At 59.1% G+C, this 17,000-nt stretch overlaps 22 non-coding genes across 22 annotated transcripts; all 22 read left to right on the top strand.

The window, feature by feature from the left end:
- Positions 1 to 251: 251 nt before the first annotated feature.
- Positions 252 to 370, top strand: LOC146235192 (U5 spliceosomal RNA). The gene has a single exon (XR_014741099.1). It is a non-coding gene; the product is annotated as a U5 spliceosomal RNA (small nuclear RNA).
- Positions 371 to 1,009: 639 nt separating this feature from the next.
- LOC146235191 (U2 spliceosomal RNA) lies at positions 1,010 to 1,200 on the top strand. Its single transcript, XR_014741130.1, has one exon. It is a non-coding gene; the product is annotated as a U2 spliceosomal RNA (small nuclear RNA).
- A 620-nt stretch (positions 1,201 to 1,820) lies between these two features.
- LOC146235190 (U5 spliceosomal RNA) lies at positions 1,821 to 1,939 on the top strand. Its single transcript, XR_014741098.1, has one exon. It is a non-coding gene; the product is annotated as a U5 spliceosomal RNA (small nuclear RNA).
- Positions 1,940 to 2,578: 639 nt separating this feature from the next.
- LOC146235189 (U2 spliceosomal RNA) lies at positions 2,579 to 2,769 on the top strand. Its single transcript, XR_014741129.1, has one exon. It is a non-coding gene; the product is annotated as a U2 spliceosomal RNA (small nuclear RNA).
- Positions 2,770 to 3,391: 622 nt separating this feature from the next.
- LOC146235188 (U5 spliceosomal RNA) lies at positions 3,392 to 3,510 on the top strand. Its single transcript, XR_014741097.1, has one exon. It is a non-coding gene; the product is annotated as a U5 spliceosomal RNA (small nuclear RNA).
- Positions 3,511 to 3,993: 483 nt separating this feature from the next.
- Positions 3,994 to 4,184, top strand: LOC146235187 (U2 spliceosomal RNA). The gene has a single exon (XR_014741127.1). It is a non-coding gene; the product is annotated as a U2 spliceosomal RNA (small nuclear RNA).
- Positions 4,185 to 4,803: 619 nt separating this feature from the next.
- LOC146235186 (U5 spliceosomal RNA) lies at positions 4,804 to 4,922 on the top strand. The gene has a single exon (XR_014741096.1). It is a non-coding gene; the product is annotated as a U5 spliceosomal RNA (small nuclear RNA).
- A 639-nt stretch (positions 4,923 to 5,561) lies between these two features.
- On the top strand, positions 5,562 to 5,752 carry LOC146235185 (U2 spliceosomal RNA). Its single transcript, XR_014741126.1, has one exon. It is a non-coding gene; the product is annotated as a U2 spliceosomal RNA (small nuclear RNA).
- Positions 5,753 to 6,364: 612 nt separating this feature from the next.
- Positions 6,365 to 6,483, top strand: LOC146235184 (U5 spliceosomal RNA). The gene has a single exon (XR_014741095.1). It is a non-coding gene; the product is annotated as a U5 spliceosomal RNA (small nuclear RNA).
- Positions 6,484 to 7,122: 639 nt separating this feature from the next.
- On the top strand, positions 7,123 to 7,313 carry LOC146235183 (U2 spliceosomal RNA). The gene has a single exon (XR_014741125.1). It is a non-coding gene; the product is annotated as a U2 spliceosomal RNA (small nuclear RNA).
- A 620-nt stretch (positions 7,314 to 7,933) lies between these two features.
- Positions 7,934 to 8,052, top strand: LOC146235182 (U5 spliceosomal RNA). The gene has a single exon (XR_014741093.1). It is a non-coding gene; the product is annotated as a U5 spliceosomal RNA (small nuclear RNA).
- A 639-nt stretch (positions 8,053 to 8,691) lies between these two features.
- Positions 8,692 to 8,882, top strand: LOC146235181 (U2 spliceosomal RNA). The gene has a single exon (XR_014741124.1). It is a non-coding gene; the product is annotated as a U2 spliceosomal RNA (small nuclear RNA).
- Positions 8,883 to 9,502: 620 nt separating this feature from the next.
- Positions 9,503 to 9,621, top strand: LOC146235180 (U5 spliceosomal RNA). Its single transcript, XR_014741092.1, has one exon. It is a non-coding gene; the product is annotated as a U5 spliceosomal RNA (small nuclear RNA).
- Positions 9,622 to 10,260: 639 nt separating this feature from the next.
- Positions 10,261 to 10,451, top strand: LOC146235179 (U2 spliceosomal RNA). Its single transcript, XR_014741123.1, has one exon. It is a non-coding gene; the product is annotated as a U2 spliceosomal RNA (small nuclear RNA).
- A 620-nt stretch (positions 10,452 to 11,071) lies between these two features.
- On the top strand, positions 11,072 to 11,190 carry LOC146235178 (U5 spliceosomal RNA). Its single transcript, XR_014741091.1, has one exon. It is a non-coding gene; the product is annotated as a U5 spliceosomal RNA (small nuclear RNA).
- A 639-nt stretch (positions 11,191 to 11,829) lies between these two features.
- LOC146235177 (U2 spliceosomal RNA) lies at positions 11,830 to 12,020 on the top strand. The gene has a single exon (XR_014741122.1). It is a non-coding gene; the product is annotated as a U2 spliceosomal RNA (small nuclear RNA).
- A 619-nt stretch (positions 12,021 to 12,639) lies between these two features.
- LOC146235176 (U5 spliceosomal RNA) lies at positions 12,640 to 12,758 on the top strand. Its single transcript, XR_014741090.1, has one exon. It is a non-coding gene; the product is annotated as a U5 spliceosomal RNA (small nuclear RNA).
- Positions 12,759 to 13,397: 639 nt separating this feature from the next.
- On the top strand, positions 13,398 to 13,588 carry LOC146235175 (U2 spliceosomal RNA). Its single transcript, XR_014741121.1, has one exon. It is a non-coding gene; the product is annotated as a U2 spliceosomal RNA (small nuclear RNA).
- A 616-nt stretch (positions 13,589 to 14,204) lies between these two features.
- LOC146235174 (U5 spliceosomal RNA) lies at positions 14,205 to 14,323 on the top strand. Its single transcript, XR_014741089.1, has one exon. It is a non-coding gene; the product is annotated as a U5 spliceosomal RNA (small nuclear RNA).
- Positions 14,324 to 15,014: 691 nt separating this feature from the next.
- On the top strand, positions 15,015 to 15,205 carry LOC146235173 (U2 spliceosomal RNA). Its single transcript, XR_014741120.1, has one exon. It is a non-coding gene; the product is annotated as a U2 spliceosomal RNA (small nuclear RNA).
- A 627-nt stretch (positions 15,206 to 15,832) lies between these two features.
- Positions 15,833 to 15,950, top strand: LOC146235172 (U5 spliceosomal RNA). Its single transcript, XR_014741088.1, has one exon. It is a non-coding gene; the product is annotated as a U5 spliceosomal RNA (small nuclear RNA).
- Positions 15,951 to 16,508: 558 nt separating this feature from the next.
- Positions 16,509 to 16,699, top strand: LOC146235171 (U2 spliceosomal RNA). Its single transcript, XR_014741119.1, has one exon. It is a non-coding gene; the product is annotated as a U2 spliceosomal RNA (small nuclear RNA).
- The last annotated feature ends 301 nt before the right edge of the window (positions 16,700 to 17,000 follow it).

Below are 17,000 nucleotides of genomic sequence, written 5' to 3'. Positions count from 1 at the left end.
AGTGAAAGAGAGAGAGTGAAAGAGAGAGAGTGAAAGAGAGAGAGAGAGAGAGTGAAAGAGAGAGAGTGAAAGAGAGAGAGAGAGAGTGAAAGAGAGAGAGTGAAAGAGAGAGAGAGAGAGAGAAAGCCCCTTTGCGGCCGGTGGCGTTTCCACGCCTTTTCCCGGAAAGGAAGGACGCCGCCGCCGCGGACGAGCGAGCCAGGGCCAACGGAGGGGTCGGGAGCGGGCCGTTTGGGCGGTTTCAAAAACGGTCACTCTGGCTCCCCTTCAGCACGCACAAGCCTTTCGCCTTTTACTAAAGACTTCCGTGGAGGGGAGCGCCGACGAGCGGGACGTGGTATTTTTGGTCGGCTTTGCCCGAGGGAGGGCAGAGCCTGATGGATTTGTGAGGAAAAAAAGCAGGGTAAGGTAGCGTTGGGAGGGTGGGTGGGTGCGTGCGTGCAGGTCTTTTTGTCTTCCTTTTTCCTCTGCTTAATCCCCATCCCTTGGCCTTTTGGTCCCTGCTCCTTCCGTGGCCCAGCGGGCCTCTTGGTCCCTGCTTCCTCTTGGTCCCTGCTTCCTCTTGGTCCTCTTGGTCCCTGCTTCCTCTTGGTCCCTGCTTCCTCTTGGTCCTCTTGGTCCCTGCTTCCTCTTGGTCCTCTTGGTCCCTGCTTCCTCTTGGTCCTCTTGGTCCCTGCTTCCTCTTGGTCCTCTTGGTCCCTGCTTCCTCTTGGTCCTCTTGGTCCCTGCTTCCTCTTGGTCCTCTTGGTCCCTGCTTCCTCTTGGTCCTCTTGGTCCCTGCTTCTTCTTCCGTGGCCCGCTTGGCCTTTGCTTTTAGCTGCCGTCTTCTCGGTCCCCGCCGCCGCCGCCGCCGCCGCTTCTTCTTCTTCCCCTGCGGCGTCGGCGTTTCCTTTTGGCTTCCGTCGTCGGGGCCGTTCTCGGTCCGGCGGTCGCCAGAGGGGCCGGCGCCCAAACGTCCCGGCCGGCGCACGGAGGCCCCGCGCGCGGGGGGCGCGGAGCAGTGCGGGTCATCGCTTCTCGGCCTTTTGGCTCAGATCAAGTGTAGTATCTGTTCTTATCAGTTTAATATCTGATACGTCCTCCATGCGAGGACAACATATTAAACGGATTTTTGCCACAGGGAGTCGGAACAGGGGCTCGCTCCGTCCGCTCCGCGCATCGCCCCGGTATTGCAGCGCCTCCGGGAAGGGTGCACTCTTTCTAAGCGTGTCAAAGGGAAAAAACGAGGGAGTGAGCGATTGGGGTTGGGGCTGGGGTTTTTGGGGCTGGGGTTTTTGGGGTTGGGGCTGGGGTTTTTGGGGTTGGGGCTGGGGTTTTTGGGGTTGGGGCTGGGGTTTTTGTGGCGATGAGGTGAAAAAAGGGGTTTGACGCGCGGCGGCGGCGGCGGCGGCGGCGGCGGCGGCGGCGGAGCCCCGTCGGCCGGCGGCGTTTTCCCGCCCTTTTAGATATTAAAAAAAAAAAAAAAAAAAAAAAAACCTGAAGTGAGGTGAGTGACTTGAAATGGGGGAGACAGTGAGTGAGTGAGTGAGTGAGTGAGTGAGTGAGTGAGTGAGTGAGTGAGTGAGTGAGAGTGAAAGAGAGAGAGTGAAAGAGAGAGAGTGAAAGAGAGAGAGAGAGAGAGTGAAAGAGAGAGAGTGAAAGAGAGAGAGAGAGAGTGAAAGAGAGAGAGTGAAAGAGAGAGAGAGAGAGAGAAAGCCCCTTTGCGGCCGGTGGCGTTTCCACGCCTTTTCCCGGAAAGGAAGGACGCCGCCGCCGCGGACGAGCGAGCCAGGGCCAACGGAGGGGTCGGGAGCGGGCCGTTTGGGCGGTTTCAAAAACGGTCACTCTGGCTCCCCTTCAGCACGCACAAGCCTTTCGCCTTTTACTAAAGACTTCCGTGGAGGGGAGCGCCGACGAGCGGGACGTGGTATTTTTGGTCGGCTTTGCCCGAGGGAGGGCAGAGCCTGATGGATTTGTGAGGAAAAAAAGCAGGGTAAGGTAGCGTTGGGAGGGTGGGTGGGTGCGTGCGTGCAGGTCTTTTTGTCTTCCTTTTTCCTCTGCTTAATCCCCATCCCTTGGCCTTTTGGTCCCTGCTCCTTCCGTGGCCCAGCGGGCCTCTTGGTCCCTGCTTCCTCTTGGTCCCTGCTTCCTCTTGGTCCTCTTGGTCCCTGCTTCCTCTTGGTCCCTGCTTCCTCTTGGTCCTCTTGGTCCCTGCTTCCTCTTGGTCCTCTTGGTCCCTGCTTCCTCTTGGTCCTCTTGGTCCCTGCTTCCTCTTGGTCCTCTTGGTCCCTGCTTCCTCTTGGTCCTCTTGGTCCCTGCTTCCTCTTGGTCCTCTTGGTCCCTGCTTCCTCTTGGTCCTCTTGGTCCCTGCTTCTTCTTCCGTGGCCCGCTTGGCCTTTGCTTTTAGCTGCCGTCTTCTCGGTCCCCGCCGCCGCCGCCGCCGCCGCTTCTTCTTCTTCCCCTGCGGCGTCGGCGTTTCCTTTTGGCTTCCGTCGTCGGGGCCGTTCTCGGTCCGGCGGTCGCCAGAGGGGCCGGCGCCCAAACGTCCCGGCCGGCGCACGGAGGCCCCGCGCGCGGGGGGCGCGGAGCAGTGCGGGTCATCGCTTCTCGGCCTTTTGGCTCAGATCAAGTGTAGTATCTGTTCTTATCAGTTTAATATCTGATACGTCCTCCATGCGAGGACAACATATTAAACGGATTTTTGCCACAGGGAGTCGGAACAGGGGCTCGCTCCGTCCGCTCCGCGCATCGCCCCGGTATTGCAGCGCCTCCGGGAAGGGTGCACTCTTTCTAAGCGTGTCAAAGGGAAAAAACGAGGGAGTGAGCGATTGGGGTTGGGGCTGGGGTTTTTGGGGCTGGGGTTTTTGGGGTTGGGGCTGGGGTTTTTGGGGTTGGGGCTGGGGTTTTTGGGGTTGGGGCTGGGGTTTTTGTGGCGATGAGGTGAAAAAAGGGGTTTGACGCGCGGCGGCGGCGGCGGCGGCGGCGGCGGCGGCGGCGGAGCCCCGTCGGCCGGCGGCGTTTTCCCGCCCTTTTAGATATAAAAAAAAAAAAAAAAAAAAAAAAAAAACCTGAAGTGAGGTGAGTGACTTGAAATGGGGGAGACAGTGAGTGAGTGAGTGAGTGAGTGAGTGAGTGAGTGAGTGAGTGAGTGAGTGAGTGAGAGTGAAAGAGAGAGAGTGAAAGAGAGAGAGTGAAAGAGAGAGAGAGAGAGAGTGAAAGAGAGAGAGTGAAAGAGAGAGAGAGAGAGTGAAAGAGAGAGAGTGAAAGAGAGAGAGAGAGAGAGAAAGCCCCTTTGCGGCCGGTGGCGTTTCCACGCCTTTTCCCGGAAAGGAAGGACGCCGCCGCCGCGGACGAGCGAGCCAGGGCCAACGGAGGGGTCGGGAGCGGGCCGTTTGGGCGGTTTCAAAAACGGTCACTCTGGCTCCCCTTCAGCACGCACAAGCCTTTCGCCTTTTACTAAAGACTTCCGTGGAGGGGAGCGCCGACGAGCGGGACGTGGTATTTTTGGTCGGCTTTGCCCGAGGGAGGGCAGAGCCTGATGGATTTGTGAGGAAAAAAAGCAGGGTAAGGTAGCGTTGGGAGGGTGGGTGGGTGCGTGCGTGCAGGTCTTTTTGTCTTCCTTTTTCCTCTGCTTAATCCCCATCCCTTGGCCTTTTGGTCCCTGCTCCTTCCGTGGCCCAGCGGGCCTCTTGGTCCCTGCTTCCTCTTGGTCCCTGCTTCCTCTTGGTCCTCTTGGTCCCTGCTTCCTCTTGGTCCCTGCTTCCTCTTGGTCCTCTTGGTCCCTGCTTCTTCTTCCGTGGCCCGCTTGGCCTTTGCTTTTAGCTGCCGTCTTCTCGGTCCCCGCCGCCGCCGCCGCCGCCGCTTCTTCTTCTTCCCCTGCGGCGTCGGCGTTTCCTTTTGGCTTCCGTCGTCGGGGCCGTTCTCGGTCCGGCGGTCGCCAGAGGGGCCGGCGCCCAAACGTCCCGGCCGGCGCACGGAGGCCCCGCGCGCGGGGGGCGCGGAGCAGTGCGGGTCATCGCTTCTCGGCCTTTTGGCTCAGATCAAGTGTAGTATCTGTTCTTATCAGTTTAATATCTGATACGTCCTCCATGCGAGGACAACATATTAAACGGATTTTTGCCACAGGGAGTCGGAACAGGGGCTCGCTCCGTCCGCTCCGCGCATCGCCCCGGTATTGCAGCGCCTCCGGGAAGGGTGCACTCTTTCTAAGCGTGTCAAAGGGAAAAAACGAGGGAGTGAGCGATTGGGGTTGGGGCTGGGGTTTTTGGGGCTGGGGTTTTTGGGGTTGGGGCTGGGGTTTTTGGGGTTGGGGCTGGGGTTTTTGGGGTTGGGGCTGGGGTTTTTGTGGCGATGAGGTGAAAAAAGGGGTTTGACGCGCGGCGGCGGCGGCGGCGGCGGCGGCGGCGGCGGCGGAGCCCCGTCGGCCGGCGGCGTTTTCCCGCCCTTTTAGATATTAAAAAAAAAAAAAAAAAAAAAAAACCTGAAGTGAGGTGAGTGACTTGAAATGGGGGAGACAGTGAGTGAGTGAGTGAGTGAGTGAGTGAGTGAGTGAGTGAGTGAGTGAGTGAGTGAGAGTGAAAGAGAGAGAGTGAAAGAGAGAGAGTGAAAGAGAGAGAGAGAGAGAGTGAAAGAGAGAGAGTGAAAGAGAGAGAGAGAGAGTGAAAGAGAGAGAGTGAAAGAGAGAGAGAGAGAGAGAAAGCCCCTTTGCGGCCGGTGGCGTTTCCACGCCTTTTCCCGGAAAGGAAGGACGCCGCCGCCGCGGACGAGCGAGCCAGGGCCAACGGAGGGGTCGGGAGCGGGCCGTTTGGGCGGTTTCAAAAACGGTCACTCTGGCTCCCCTTCAGCACGCACAAGCCTTTCGCCTTTTACTAAAGACTTCCGTGGAGGGGAGCGCCGACGAGCGGGACGTGGTATTTTTGGTCGGCTTTGCCCGAGGGAGGGCAGAGCCTGATGGATTTGTGAGGAAAAAAAGCAGGGTAAGGTAGCGTTGGGAGGGTGGGTGGGTGCGTGCGTGCAGGTCTTTTTGTCTTCCTTTTTCCTCTGCTTAATCCCCATCCCTTGGCCTTTTGGTCCCTGCTCCTTCCGTGGCCCAGCGGGCCTCTTGGTCCCTGCTTCCTCTTGGTCCCTGCTTCCTCTTGGTCCTCTTGGTCCCTGCTTCCTCTTGGTCCCTGCTTCCTCTTGGTCCTCTTGGTCCCTGCTTCCTCTTGGTCCTCTTGGTCCCTGCTTCCTCTTGGTCCTCTTGGTCCCTGCTTCCTCTTGGTCCTCTTGGTCCCTGCTTCCTCTTGGTCCTCTTGGTCCCTGCTTCCTCTTGGTCCTCTTGGTCCCTGCTTCCTCTTGGTCCTCTTGGTCCCTGCTTCTTCTTCCGTGGCCCGCTTGGCCTTTGCTTTTAGCTGCCGTCTTCTCGGTCCCCGCCGCCGCCGCCGCCGCCGCTTCTTCTTCTTCCCCTGCGGCGTCGGCGTTTCCTTTTGGCTTCCGTCGTCGGGGCCGTTCTCGGTCCGGCGGTCGCCAGAGGGGCCGGCGCCCAAACGTCCCGGCCGGCGCACGGAGGCCCCGCGCGCGGGGGGCGCGGAGCAGTGCGGGTCATCGCTTCTCGGCCTTTTGGCTCAGATCAAGTGTAGTATCTGTTCTTATCAGTTTAATATCTGATACGTCCTCCATGCGAGGACAACATATTAAACGGATTTTTGCCACAGGGAGTCGGAACAGGGGCTCGCTCCGTCCGCTCCGCGCATCGCCCCGGTATTGCAGCGCCTCCGGGAAGGGTGCACTCTTTCTAAGCGTGTCAAAGGGAAAAAACGAGGGAGTGAGCGATTGGGGTTGGGGCTGGGGTTTTTGGGGCTGGGGTTTTTGGGGTTGGGGCTGGGGTTTTTGGGGTTGGGGCTGGGGTTTTTGGGGTTGGGGCTGGGGTTTTTGTGGCGATGAGGTGAAAAAAGGGGTTTGACGCGCGGCGGCGGCGGCGGCGGCGGCGGCGGCGGCGGCGGAGCCCCGTCGGCCGGCGGCGTTTTCCCGCCCTTTTAGATATTTAAAAAAAAAAAAAAAAAAAAAAAACCTGAAGTGAGGTGAGTGACTTGAAATGGGGGAGACAGTGAGTGAGTGAGTGAGTGAGTGAGTGAGTGAGTGAGTGAGTGAGTGAGAGTGAAAGAGAGAGAGTGAAAGAGAGAGAGTGAAAGAGAGAGAGAGAGAGAGTGAAAGAGAGAGAGTGAAAGAGAGAGAGAGAGAGTGAAAGAGAGAGAGTGAAAGAGAGAGAGAGAGAGAGAAAGCCCCTTTGCGGCCGGTGGCGTTTCCACGCCTTTTCCCGGAAAGGAAGGACGCCGCCGCCGCGGACGAGCGAGCCAGGGCCAACGGAGGGGTCGGGAGCGGGCCGTTTGGGCGGTTTCAAAAACGGTCACTCTGGCTCCCCTTCAGCACGCACAAGCCTTTCGCCTTTTACTAAAGACTTCCGTGGAGGGGAGCGCCGACGAGCGGGACGTGGTATTTTTGGTCGGCTTTGCCCGAGGGAGGGCAGAGCCTGATGGATTTGTGAGGAAAAAAAGCAGGGTAAGGTAGCGTTGGGAGGGTGGGTGGGTGCGTGCGTGCAGGTCTTTTTGTCTTCCTTTTTCCTCTGCTTAATCCCCATCCCTTGGCCTTTTGGTCCCTGCTCCTTCCGTGGCCCAGCGGGCCTCTTGGTCCCTGCTTCCTCTTGGTCCCTGCTTCCTCTTGGTCCTCTTGGTCCCTGCTTCCTCTTGGTCCCTGCTTCCTCTTGGTCCTCTTGGTCCCTGCTTCCTCTTGGTCCTCTTGGTCCCTGCTTCCTCTTGGTCCTCTTGGTCCCTGCTTCCTCTTGGTCCTCTTGGTCCCTGCTTCCTCTTGGTCCTCTTGGTCCCTGCTTCCTCTTGGTCCTCTTGGTCCCTGCTTCCTCTTGGTCCTCTTGGTCCCTGCTTCTTCTTCCGTGGCCCGCTTGGCCTTTGCTTTTAGCTGCCGTCTTCTCGGTCCCCGCCGCCGCCGCCGCCGCCGCTTCTTCTTCTTCCCCTGCGGCGTCGGCGTTTCCTTTTGGCTTCCGTCGTCGGGGCCGTTCTCGGTCCGGCGGTCGCCAGAGGGGCCGGCGCCCAAACGTCCCGGCCGGCGCACGGAGGCCCCGCGCGCGGGGGGCGCGGAGCAGTGCGGGTCATCGCTTCTCGGCCTTTTGGCTCAGATCAAGTGTAGTATCTGTTCTTATCAGTTTAATATCTGATACGTCCTCCATGCGAGGACAACATATTAAACGGATTTTTGCCACAGGGAGTCGGAACAGGGGCTCGCTCCGTCCGCTCCGCGCATCGCCCCGGTATTGCAGCGCCTCCGGGAAGGGTGCACTCTTTCTAAGCGTGTCAAAGGGAAAAAACGAGGGAGTGAGCGATTGGGGTTGGGGCTGGGGTTTTTGGGGCTGGGGTTTTTGGGGTTGGGGCTGGGGTTTTTGGGGTTGGGGCTGGGGTTTTTGGGGTTGGGGCTGGGGTTTTTGTGGCGATGAGGTGAAAAAAGGGGTTTGACGCGCGGCGGCGGCGGCGGCGGCGGCGGCGGCGGCGGCGGAGCCCCGTCGGCCGGCGGCGTTTTCCCGCCCTTTTAGATATTTAAAAAAAAAAAAAAAAAAAAAAAACCTGAAGTGAGGTGAGTGACTTGAAATGGGGGAGACAGTGAGTGAGTGAGTGAGTGAGTGAGTGAGTGAGTGAGTGAGTGAGTGAGTGAGTGAGAGTGAAAGAGAGAGAGTGAAAGAGAGAGAGTGAAAGAGAGAGAGAGAGAGAGTGAAAGAGAGAGAGTGAAAGAGAGAGAGAGAGAGTGAAAGAGAGAGAGTGAAAGAGAGAGAGAGAGAGAGAAAGCCCCTTTGCGGCCGGTGGCGTTTCCACGCCTTTTCCCGGAAAGGAAGGACGCCGCCGCCGCGGACGAGCGAGCCAGGGCCAACGGAGGGGTCGGGAGCGGGCCGTTTGGGCGGTTTCAAAAACGGTCACTCTGGCTCCCCTTCAGCACGCACAAGCCTTTCGCCTTTTACTAAAGACTTCCGTGGAGGGGAGCGCCGACGAGCGGGACGTGGTATTTTTGGTCGGCTTTGCCCGAGGGAGGGCAGAGCCTGATGGATTTGTGAGGAAAAAAAGCAGGGTAAGGTAGCGTTGGGAGGGTGGGTGGGTGCGTGCGTGCAGGTCTTTTTGTCTTCCTTTTTCCTCTGCTTAATCCCCATCCCTTGGCCTTTTGGTCCCTGCTCCTTCCGTGGCCCAGCGGGCCTCTTGGTCCCTGCTTCCTCTTGGTCCCTGCTTCCTCTTGGTCCTCTTGGTCCCTGCTTCCTCTTGGTCCCTGCTTCCTCTTGGTCCTCTTGGTCCCTGCTTCCTCTTGGTCCTCTTGGTCCCTGCTTCCTCTTGGTCCTCTTGGTCCCTGCTTCCTCTTGGTCCTCTTGGTCCCTGCTTCCTCTTGGTCCTCTTGGTCCCTGCTTCCTCTTGGTCCTCTTGGTCCCTGCTTCCTCTTGGTCCTCTTGGTCCCTGCTTCTTCTTCCGTGGCCCGCTTGGCCTTTGCTTTTAGCTGCCGTCTTCTCGGTCCCCGCCGCCGCCGCCGCCGCCGCTTCTTCTTCTTCCCCTGCGGCGTCGGCGTTTCCTTTTGGCTTCCGTCGTCGGGGCCGTTCTCGGTCCGGCGGTCGCCAGAGGGGCCGGCGCCCAAACGTCCCGGCCGGCGCACGGAGGCCCCGCGCGCGGGGGGCGCGGAGCAGTGCGGGTCATCGCTTCTCGGCCTTTTGGCTCAGATCAAGTGTAGTATCTGTTCTTATCAGTTTAATATCTGATACGTCCTCCATGCGAGGACAACATATTAAACGGATTTTTGCCACAGGGAGTCGGAACAGGGGCTCGCTCCGTCCGCTCCGCGCATCGCCCCGGTATTGCAGCGCCTCCGGGAAGGGTGCACTCTTTCTAAGCGTGTCAAAGGGAAAAAACGAGGGAGTGAGCGATTGGGGTTGGGGCTGGGGTTTTTGGGGCTGGGGTTTTTGGGGTTGGGGCTGGGGTTTTTGGGGTTGGGGCTGGGGTTTTTGGGGTTGGGGCTGGGGTTTTTGTGGCGATGAGGTGAAAAAAGGGGTTTGACGCGCGGCGGCGGCGGCGGCGGCGGCGGCGGCGGCGGCGGAGCCCCGTCGGCCGGCGGCGTTTTCCCGCCCTTTTAGATATTAAAAAAAAAAAAAAAAAAAAAAAAACCTGAAGTGAGGTGAGTGACTTGAAATGGGGGAGACAGTGAGTGAGTGAGTGAGTGAGTGAGTGAGTGAGTGAGTGAGTGAGTGAGTGAGTGAGAGTGAAAGAGAGAGAGTGAAAGAGAGAGAGTGAAAGAGAGAGAGAGAGAGAGTGAAAGAGAGAGAGTGAAAGAGAGAGAGAGAGAGTGAAAGAGAGAGAGTGAAAGAGAGAGAGAGAGAGAGAAAGCCCCTTTGCGGCCGGTGGCGTTTCCACGCCTTTTCCCGGAAAGGAAGGACGCCGCCGCCGCGGACGAGCGAGCCAGGGCCAACGGAGGGGTCGGGAGCGGGCCGTTTGGGCGGTTTCAAAAACGGTCACTCTGGCTCCCCTTCAGCACGCACAAGCCTTTCGCCTTTTACTAAAGACTTCCGTGGAGGGGAGCGCCGACGAGCGGGACGTGGTATTTTTGGTCGGCTTTGCCCGAGGGAGGGCAGAGCCTGATGGATTTGTGAGGAAAAAAAGCAGGGTAAGGTAGCGTTGGGAGGGTGGGTGGGTGCGTGCGTGCAGGTCTTTTTGTCTTCCTTTTTCCTCTGCTTAATCCCCATCCCTTGGCCTTTTGGTCCCTGCTCCTTCCGTGGCCCAGCGGGCCTCTTGGTCCCTGCTTCCTCTTGGTCCCTGCTTCCTCTTGGTCCTCTTGGTCCCTGCTTCCTCTTGGTCCCTGCTTCCTCTTGGTCCTCTTGGTCCCTGCTTCCTCTTGGTCCTCTTGGTCCCTGCTTCCTCTTGGTCCTCTTGGTCCCTGCTTCCTCTTGGTCCTCTTGGTCCCTGCTTCCTCTTGGTCCTCTTGGTCCCTGCTTCCTCTTGGTCCTCTTGGTCCCTGCTTCCTCTTGGTCCTCTTGGTCCCTGCTTCTTCTTCCGTGGCCCGCTTGGCCTTTGCTTTTAGCTGCCGTCTTCTCGGTCCCCGCCGCCGCCGCCGCCGCCGCTTCTTCTTCTTCCCCTGCGGCGTCGGCGTTTCCTTTTGGCTTCCGTCGTCGGGGCCGTTCTCGGTCCGGCGGTCGCCAGAGGGGCCGGCGCCCAAACGTCCCGGCCGGCGCACGGAGGCCCCGCGCGCGGGGGGCGCGGAGCAGTGCGGGTCATCGCTTCTCGGCCTTTTGGCTCAGATCAAGTGTAGTATCTGTTCTTATCAGTTTAATATCTGATACGTCCTCCATGCGAGGACAACATATTAAACGGATTTTTGCCACAGGGAGTCGGAACAGGGGCTCGCTCCGTCCGCTCCGCGCATCGCCCCGGTATTGCAGCGCCTCCGGGAAGGGTGCACTCTTTCTAAGCGTGTCAAAGGGAAAAAACGAGGGAGTGAGCGATTGGGGTTGGGGCTGGGGTTTTTGGGGCTGGGGTTTTTGGGGTTGGGGCTGGGGTTTTTGGGGTTGGGGCTGGGGTTTTTGGGGTTGGGGCTGGGGTTTTTGTGGCGATGAGGTGAAAAAAGGGGTTTGACGCGCGGCGGCGGCGGCGGCGGCGGCGGCGGCGGCGGCGGAGCCCCGTCGGCCGGCGGCGTTTTCCCGCCCTTTTAGATATAAAAAAAAAAAAAAAAAAAAAAAAAACCTGAAGTGAGGTGAGTGACTTGAAATGGGGGAGACAGTGAGTGAGTGAGTGAGTGAGTGAGTGAGTGAGTGAGTGAGTGAGTGAGTGAGTGAGAGTGAAAGAGAGAGAGTGAAAGAGAGAGAGTGAAAGAGAGAGAGAGAGAGAGTGAAAGAGAGAGAGTGAAAGAGAGAGAGAGAGAGTGAAAGAGAGAGAGTGAAAGAGAGAGAGAGAGAGAGAAAGCCCCTTTGCGGCCGGTGGCGTTTCCACGCCTTTTCCCGGAAAGGAAGGACGCCGCCGCCGCGGACGAGCGAGCCAGGGCCAACGGAGGGGTCGGGAGCGGGCCGTTTGGGCGGTTTCAAAAACGGTCACTCTGGCTCCCCTTCAGCACGCACAAGCCTTTCGCCTTTTACTAAAGACTTCCGTGGAGGGGAGCGCCGACGAGCGGGACGTGGTATTTTTGGTCGGCTTTGCCCGAGGGAGGGCAGAGCCTGATGGATTTGTGAGGAAAAAAAGCAGGGTAAGGTAGCGTTGGGAGGGTGGGTGGGTGCGTGCGTGCAGGTCTTTTTGTCTTCCTTTTTCCTCTGCTTAATCCCCATCCCTTGGCCTTTTGGTCCCTGCTCCTTCCGTGGCCCAGCGGGCCTCTTGGTCCCTGCTTCCTCTTGGTCCCTGCTTCCTCTTGGTCCTCTTGGTCCCTGCTTCCTCTTGGTCCCTGCTTCCTCTTGGTCCTCTTGGTCCCTGCTTCCTCTTGGTCCTCTTGGTCCCTGCTTCCTCTTGGTCCTCTTGGTCCCTGCTTCCTCTTGGTCCTCTTGGTCCCTGCTTCCTCTTGGTCCTCTTGGTCCCTGCTTCCTCTTGGTCCTCTTGGTCCCTGCTTCCTCTTGGTCCTCTTGGTCCCTGCTTCTTCTTCCGTGGCCCGCTTGGCCTTTGCTTTTAGCTGCCGTCTTCTCGGTCCCCGCCGCCGCCGCCGCCGCCGCTTCTTCTTCTTCCCCTGCGGCGTCGGCGTTTCCTTTTGGCTTCCGTCGTCGGGGCCGTTCTCGGTCCGGCGGTCGCCAGAGGGGCCGGCGCCCAAACGTCCCGGCCGGCGCACGGAGGCCCCGCGCGCGGGGGGCGCGGAGCAGTGCGGGTCATCGCTTCTCGGCCTTTTGGCTCAGATCAAGTGTAGTATCTGTTCTTATCAGTTTAATATCTGATACGTCCTCCATGCGAGGACAACATATTAAACGGATTTTTGCCACAGGGAGTCGGAACAGGGGCTCGCTCCGTCCGCTCCGCGCATCGCCCCGGTATTGCAGCGCCTCCGGGAAGGGTGCACTCTTTCTAAGCGTGTCAAAGGGAAAAAACGAGGGAGTGAGCGATTGGGGTTGGGGCTGGGGTTTTTGGGGCTGGGGTTTTTGGGGTTGGGGCTGGGGTTTTTGGGGTTGGGGCTGGGGTTTTTGGGGTTGGGGCTGGGGTTTTTGTGGCGATGAGGTGAAAAAAGGGGTTTGACGCGCGGCGGCGGCGGCGGCGGCGGCGGCGGCGGCGGCGGAGCCCCGTCGGCCGGCGGCGTTTTCCCGCCCTTTTAGATATTAAAAAAAAAAAAAAAAAAAAAAAACCTGAAGTGAGGTGAGTGACTTGAAATGGGGGAGACAGTGAGTGAGTGAGTGAGTGAGTGAGTGAGTGAGTGAGTGAGTGAGTGAGTGAGTGAGAGTGAAAGAGAGAGAGTGAAAGAGAGAGAGTGAAAGAGAGAGAGAGAGAGAGTGAAAGAGAGAGAGTGAAAGAGAGAGAGAGAGAGTGAAAGAGAGAGAGTGAAAGAGAGAGAGAGAGAGAGAAAGCCCCTTTGCGGCCGGTGGCGTTTCCACGCCTTTTCCCGGAAAGGAAGGACGCCGCCGCCGCGGACGAGCGAGCCAGGGCCAACGGAGGGGTCGGGAGCGGGCCGTTTGGGCGGTTTCAAAAACGGTCACTCTGGCTCCCCTTCAGCACGCACAAGCCTTTCGCCTTTTACTAAAGACTTCCGTGGAGGGGAGCGCCGACGAGCGGGACGTGGTATTTTTGGTCGGCTTTGCCCGAGGGAGGGCAGAGCCTGATGGATTTGTGAGGAAAAAAAGCAGGGTAAGGTAGCGTTGGGAGGGTGGGTGGGTGCGTGCGTGCAGGTCTTTTTGTCTTCCTTTTTCCTCTGCTTAATCCCCATCCCTTGGCCTTTTGGTCCCTGCTCCTTCCGTGGCCCAGCGGGCCTCTTGGTCCCTGCTTCCTCTTGGTCCCTGCTTCCTCTTGGTCCTCTTGGTCCCTGCTTCCTCTTGGTCCCTGCTTCCTCTTGGTCCTCTTGGTCCCTGCTTCCTCTTGGTCCTCTTGGTCCCTGCTTCCTCTTGGTCCTCTTGGTCCCTGCTTCCTCTTGGTCCTCTTGGTCCCTGCTTCCTCTTGGTCCTCTTGGTCCCTGCTTCCTCTTGGTCCTCTTGGTCCCTGCTTCCTCTTGGTCCTCTTGGTCCCTGCTTCTTCTTCCGTGGCCCGCTTGGCCTTTGCTTTTAGCTGCCGTCTTCTCGGTCCCCGCCGCCGCCGCCGCCGCCGCTTCTTCTTCTTCCCCTGCGGCGTCGGCGTTTCCTTTTGGCTTCCGTCGTCGGGGCCGTTCTCGGTCCGGCGGTCGCCAGAGGGGCCGGCGCCCAAACGTCCCGGCCGGCGCACGGAGGCCCCGCGCGCGGGGGGCGCGGAGCAGTGCGGGTCATCGCTTCTCGGCCTTTTGGCTCAGATCAAGTGTAGTATCTGTTCTTATCAGTTTAATATCTGATACGTCCTCCATGCGAGGACAACATATTAAACGGATTTTTGCCACAGGGAGTCGGAACAGGGGCTCGCTCCGTCCGCTCCGCGCATCGCCCCGGTATTGCAGCGCCTCCGGGAAGGGTGCACTCTTTCTAAGCGTGTCAAAGGGAAAAAACGAGGGAGTGAGCGATTGGGGTTGGGGCTGGGGTTTTTGGGGCTGGGGTTTTTGGGGTTGGGGCTGGGGTTTTTGGGGTTGGGGCTGGGGTTTTTGGGGTTGGGGCTGGGGTTTTTGTGGCGATGAGGTGAAAAAAGGGGTTTGACGCGCGGCGGCGGCGGCGGCGGCGGCGGCGGCGGCGGAGCCCCGTCGGCCGGCGGCGTTTTCCCGCCCTTTTAGATATAAAAAAAAAAAAAAAAAAAAAAAAAAACCTGGAGTGAGGTGAGTGACGTGAAATGGGGGAGACAGTGAGTGAGTGAGTGAGTGAGTGAGTGAGTGAGTGAGTGAGTGAGTGAGTGAGTGAGTGAGTGAGTGAGAGTGAAAGAGAGAGTGAAAGAGAGAGAGTGAAAGAGAGAGAGAGAGAGAGTGAAAGAGAGAGAGTGAAAGAGAGAGAGAGAGAGTGAAAGAGAGAGAGAGAGAGAGAGAAAGCCCCTTTGCGGCCGGTGGCGTTTCCACGCCTTTTCCCGGAAAGGAAGGACGCCGCCGCCGCGGACGAGCGAGCCAGGGCCAACGGAGGGGTCGGGAGCGGGCCGTTTGGGCGGTTTCAAAAACGGTCACTCTGGCTCCCCTTCAGCACGCACAAGCCTTTCGCCTTTTACTAAAGACTTCCGTGGAGGGGAGCGCCGACGAGCGGGACGTGGTATTTTTGGTCGGCTTTGCCCGAGGGAGGGCAGAGCCTGATGGATTTGTGAGGAAAAAAAGCAGGGTAAGGTAGCGTTGGGAGGGTGGGTGGGTGCGTGCGTGCAGGTCTTTTTGTCTTCCTTTTTCCTCTGCTTAATCCCCATCCCTTGGCCTTTTGGTCCCTGCTCCTTCCGTGGCCCAGCGGGCCTCTTGGTCCCTGCTTCCTCTTGGTCCCTGCTTCCTCTTGGTCCTCTTGGTCCCTGCTTCCTCTTGGTCCCTGCTTCCTCTTGGTCCTCTTGGTCCCTGCTTCCTCTTGGTCCTCTTGGTCCCTGCTTCCTCTTGGTCCTCTTGGTCCCTGCTTCCTCTTGGTCCTCTTGGTCCCTGCTTCCTCTTGGTCCTCTTGGTCCCTGCTTCCTCTTGGTCCTCTTGGTCCCTGCTTCCTCTTGGTCCTCTTGGTCCCTGCTTCCTCTTGGTCCTCTTGGTCCCTGCTTCCTCTTGGTCCTCTTGGTCCCTGCTTCTTCTTCCGTGGCCCGCTTGGCCTTTGCTTTTAGCTGCCGTCTTCTCGGTCCCCGCCGCCGCCGCCGCCGCCGCTTCTTCTTCTTCCCCTGCGGCGTCGGCGTTTCCTTTTGGCTTCCGTCGTCGGGGCCGTTCTCGGTCCGGCGGTCGCCAGAGGGGCCGGCGCCCAAACGTCCCGGCCGGCGCACGGAGGCCCCGCGCGCGGGGGGCGCGGAGCAGTGCGGGTCATCGCTTCTCGGCCTTTTGGCTCAGATCAAGTGTAGTATCTGTTCTTATCAGTTTAATATCTGATACGTCCTCCATGCGAGGACAACATATTAAACGGATTTTTGCCACAGGGAGTCGGAACAGGGGCTCGCTCCGTCCGCTCCGCGCATCGCCCCGGTATTGCAGCGCCTCCGGGAAGGGTGCACTCTTTCTAAGCGTGTCAAAGGGAAAAAACGAGGGAGTGAGCGATTGGGGTTGGGGCTGGGGTTTTTGGGGCTGGGGTTTTTGGGGTTGGGGCTGGGGTTTTTGGGGTTGGGGCTGGGGTTTTTGGGGTTGGGGCTGGGGTTTTTGTGGCGATGAGGTGAAAAAAGGGGTTTGACGCGCGGCGGCGGCGGCGGCGGCGGCGGCGGAGGCGGCGGAGCCCCGTCGGCCGGCGGCGTTTTCCCGCCCTTTTAGATATTAAAAAAAAAAAAAAAAAAAAAAAAAACCTGGAGTGAGGTGAGTGACGTGAAATGGGGGAGACAGTGAGTGAGTGAGTGAGTGAGTGAGTGAGTGAGTGAGTGAGTGAGTGAGTGAGTGAGTGAGTGAGTGAGTGAGTGAGAGTGAAAGAGAGAGTGAAAGAGAGAGAGTGAAAGAGAGAGAGAGAGAGAGTGAAAGAGAGAGAGTGAAAGAGAGAGAGAGAGAGTGAAAGAGAGAGAGAGAGAGAGAGAAAGCCCCTTTGCGGCCGGTGGCGTTTCCACGCCTTTTCCCGGAAAGGAAGGACGCCGCCGCCGCGGACGAGCGAGCCAGGGCCAACGGAGGGGTCGGGAGCGGGCCGTTTGGGCGGTTTCAAAAACGGTCACTCTGGCTCCCCTTCAGCACGCACAAGCCTTTCGCCTTTTACTAAAGACTTCCGTGGAGGGGAGCGCCGACGAGCGGGACGTGGTATTTTTGGTCGGCTTTGCCCAAGGAGGGCAGAGCCTGATGGATTTGTGAGGAAAAAAAGCAGGGTAAGGTAGCGTTGGGAGGGTGGGTGGGTGCGTGCGTGCAGGTCTTTTTGTCTTCCTTTTTCCTCTGCTTAATCCCCATCCCTTGGCCTTTTGGTCCCTGCTCCTTCCGTGGCCCAGCGGGCCTCTTGGTCCCTGCTTCCTCTTGGTCCCTGCTTCCTCTTGGTCCTCTTGGTCCCTGCTTCCTCTTGGTCCCTGCTTCCTCTTGGTCCTCTTGGTCCCTGCTTCCTCTTGGTCCTCTTGGTCCCTGCTTCCTCTTGGTCCTCTTGGTCCCTGCTTCCTCTTGGTCCTCTTGGTCCCTGCTTCTTCTTCCGTGGCCCGCTTGGCCTTTGCTTTTAGCTGCCGTCTTCTCGGTCCCCGCCGCCGCCGCCGCCGCTTCTTCTTCTTCCCCTGCGGCGTCGGCGTTTCCTTTTGGCTTCCGTCGTCGGGGCCGTTCTCGGTCCGGCGGTCGCCAGAGGGGCCGGCGCCCAAACGTCCCGGCCGGCGCACGGAGGCCCCGCGCGCGGGGGGCGCGGAGCAGTGCGGGTCATCGCTTCTCGGCCTTTTGGCTCAGATCAAGTGTAGTATCTGTTCTTATCAGTTTAATATCTGATACGTCCTCCATGCGAGGACAACATATTAAACGGATTTTTGCCACAGGGAGTCGGAACAGGGGCTCGCTCCGTCCGCTCCGCGCATCGCCCCGGTATTGCAGCGCCTCCGGGAAGGGTGCACTCTTTCTAAGCGTGTCAAAGGGAAAAAACGAGGGAGTGAGCGATTGGGGTTGGGGCTGGGGTTTTTGGGGCTGGGGTTTTTGGGGTTGGGGCTGGGGTTTTTGGGGTTGGGGCTGGGGTTTTTGGGGTTGGGGCTGGGGTTTTTGTGGCGATGAGGTGAAAAAAGGGGTTTGACGCGCGGCGGCGGCGGCGGCGGCGGCGGCGGCGGCGGCGGCGGCGGCGGCGGCGGCGGCGGCGGCGGCGGAGCCCCGTCGGCCGGCGGCGTTTTCCCGCCCTTTTAGATATTAAAAAAAAAAAAAAAAAAAAA

Source organism: Hypomesus nipponensis, chromosome 22 (genome assembly GCF_054491055.1).
Source record: "Hypomesus nipponensis isolate SF chromosome 22, ASM5449105v1, whole genome shotgun sequence".
Lineage (NCBI taxonomy): Eukaryota > Metazoa > Chordata > Actinopteri > Osmeriformes > Osmeridae > Hypomesus > Hypomesus nipponensis.
The sequence above is the reverse complement of the archived record's forward strand: the minus strand, read 5'-3'. Positions and strand labels throughout refer to the sequence as shown.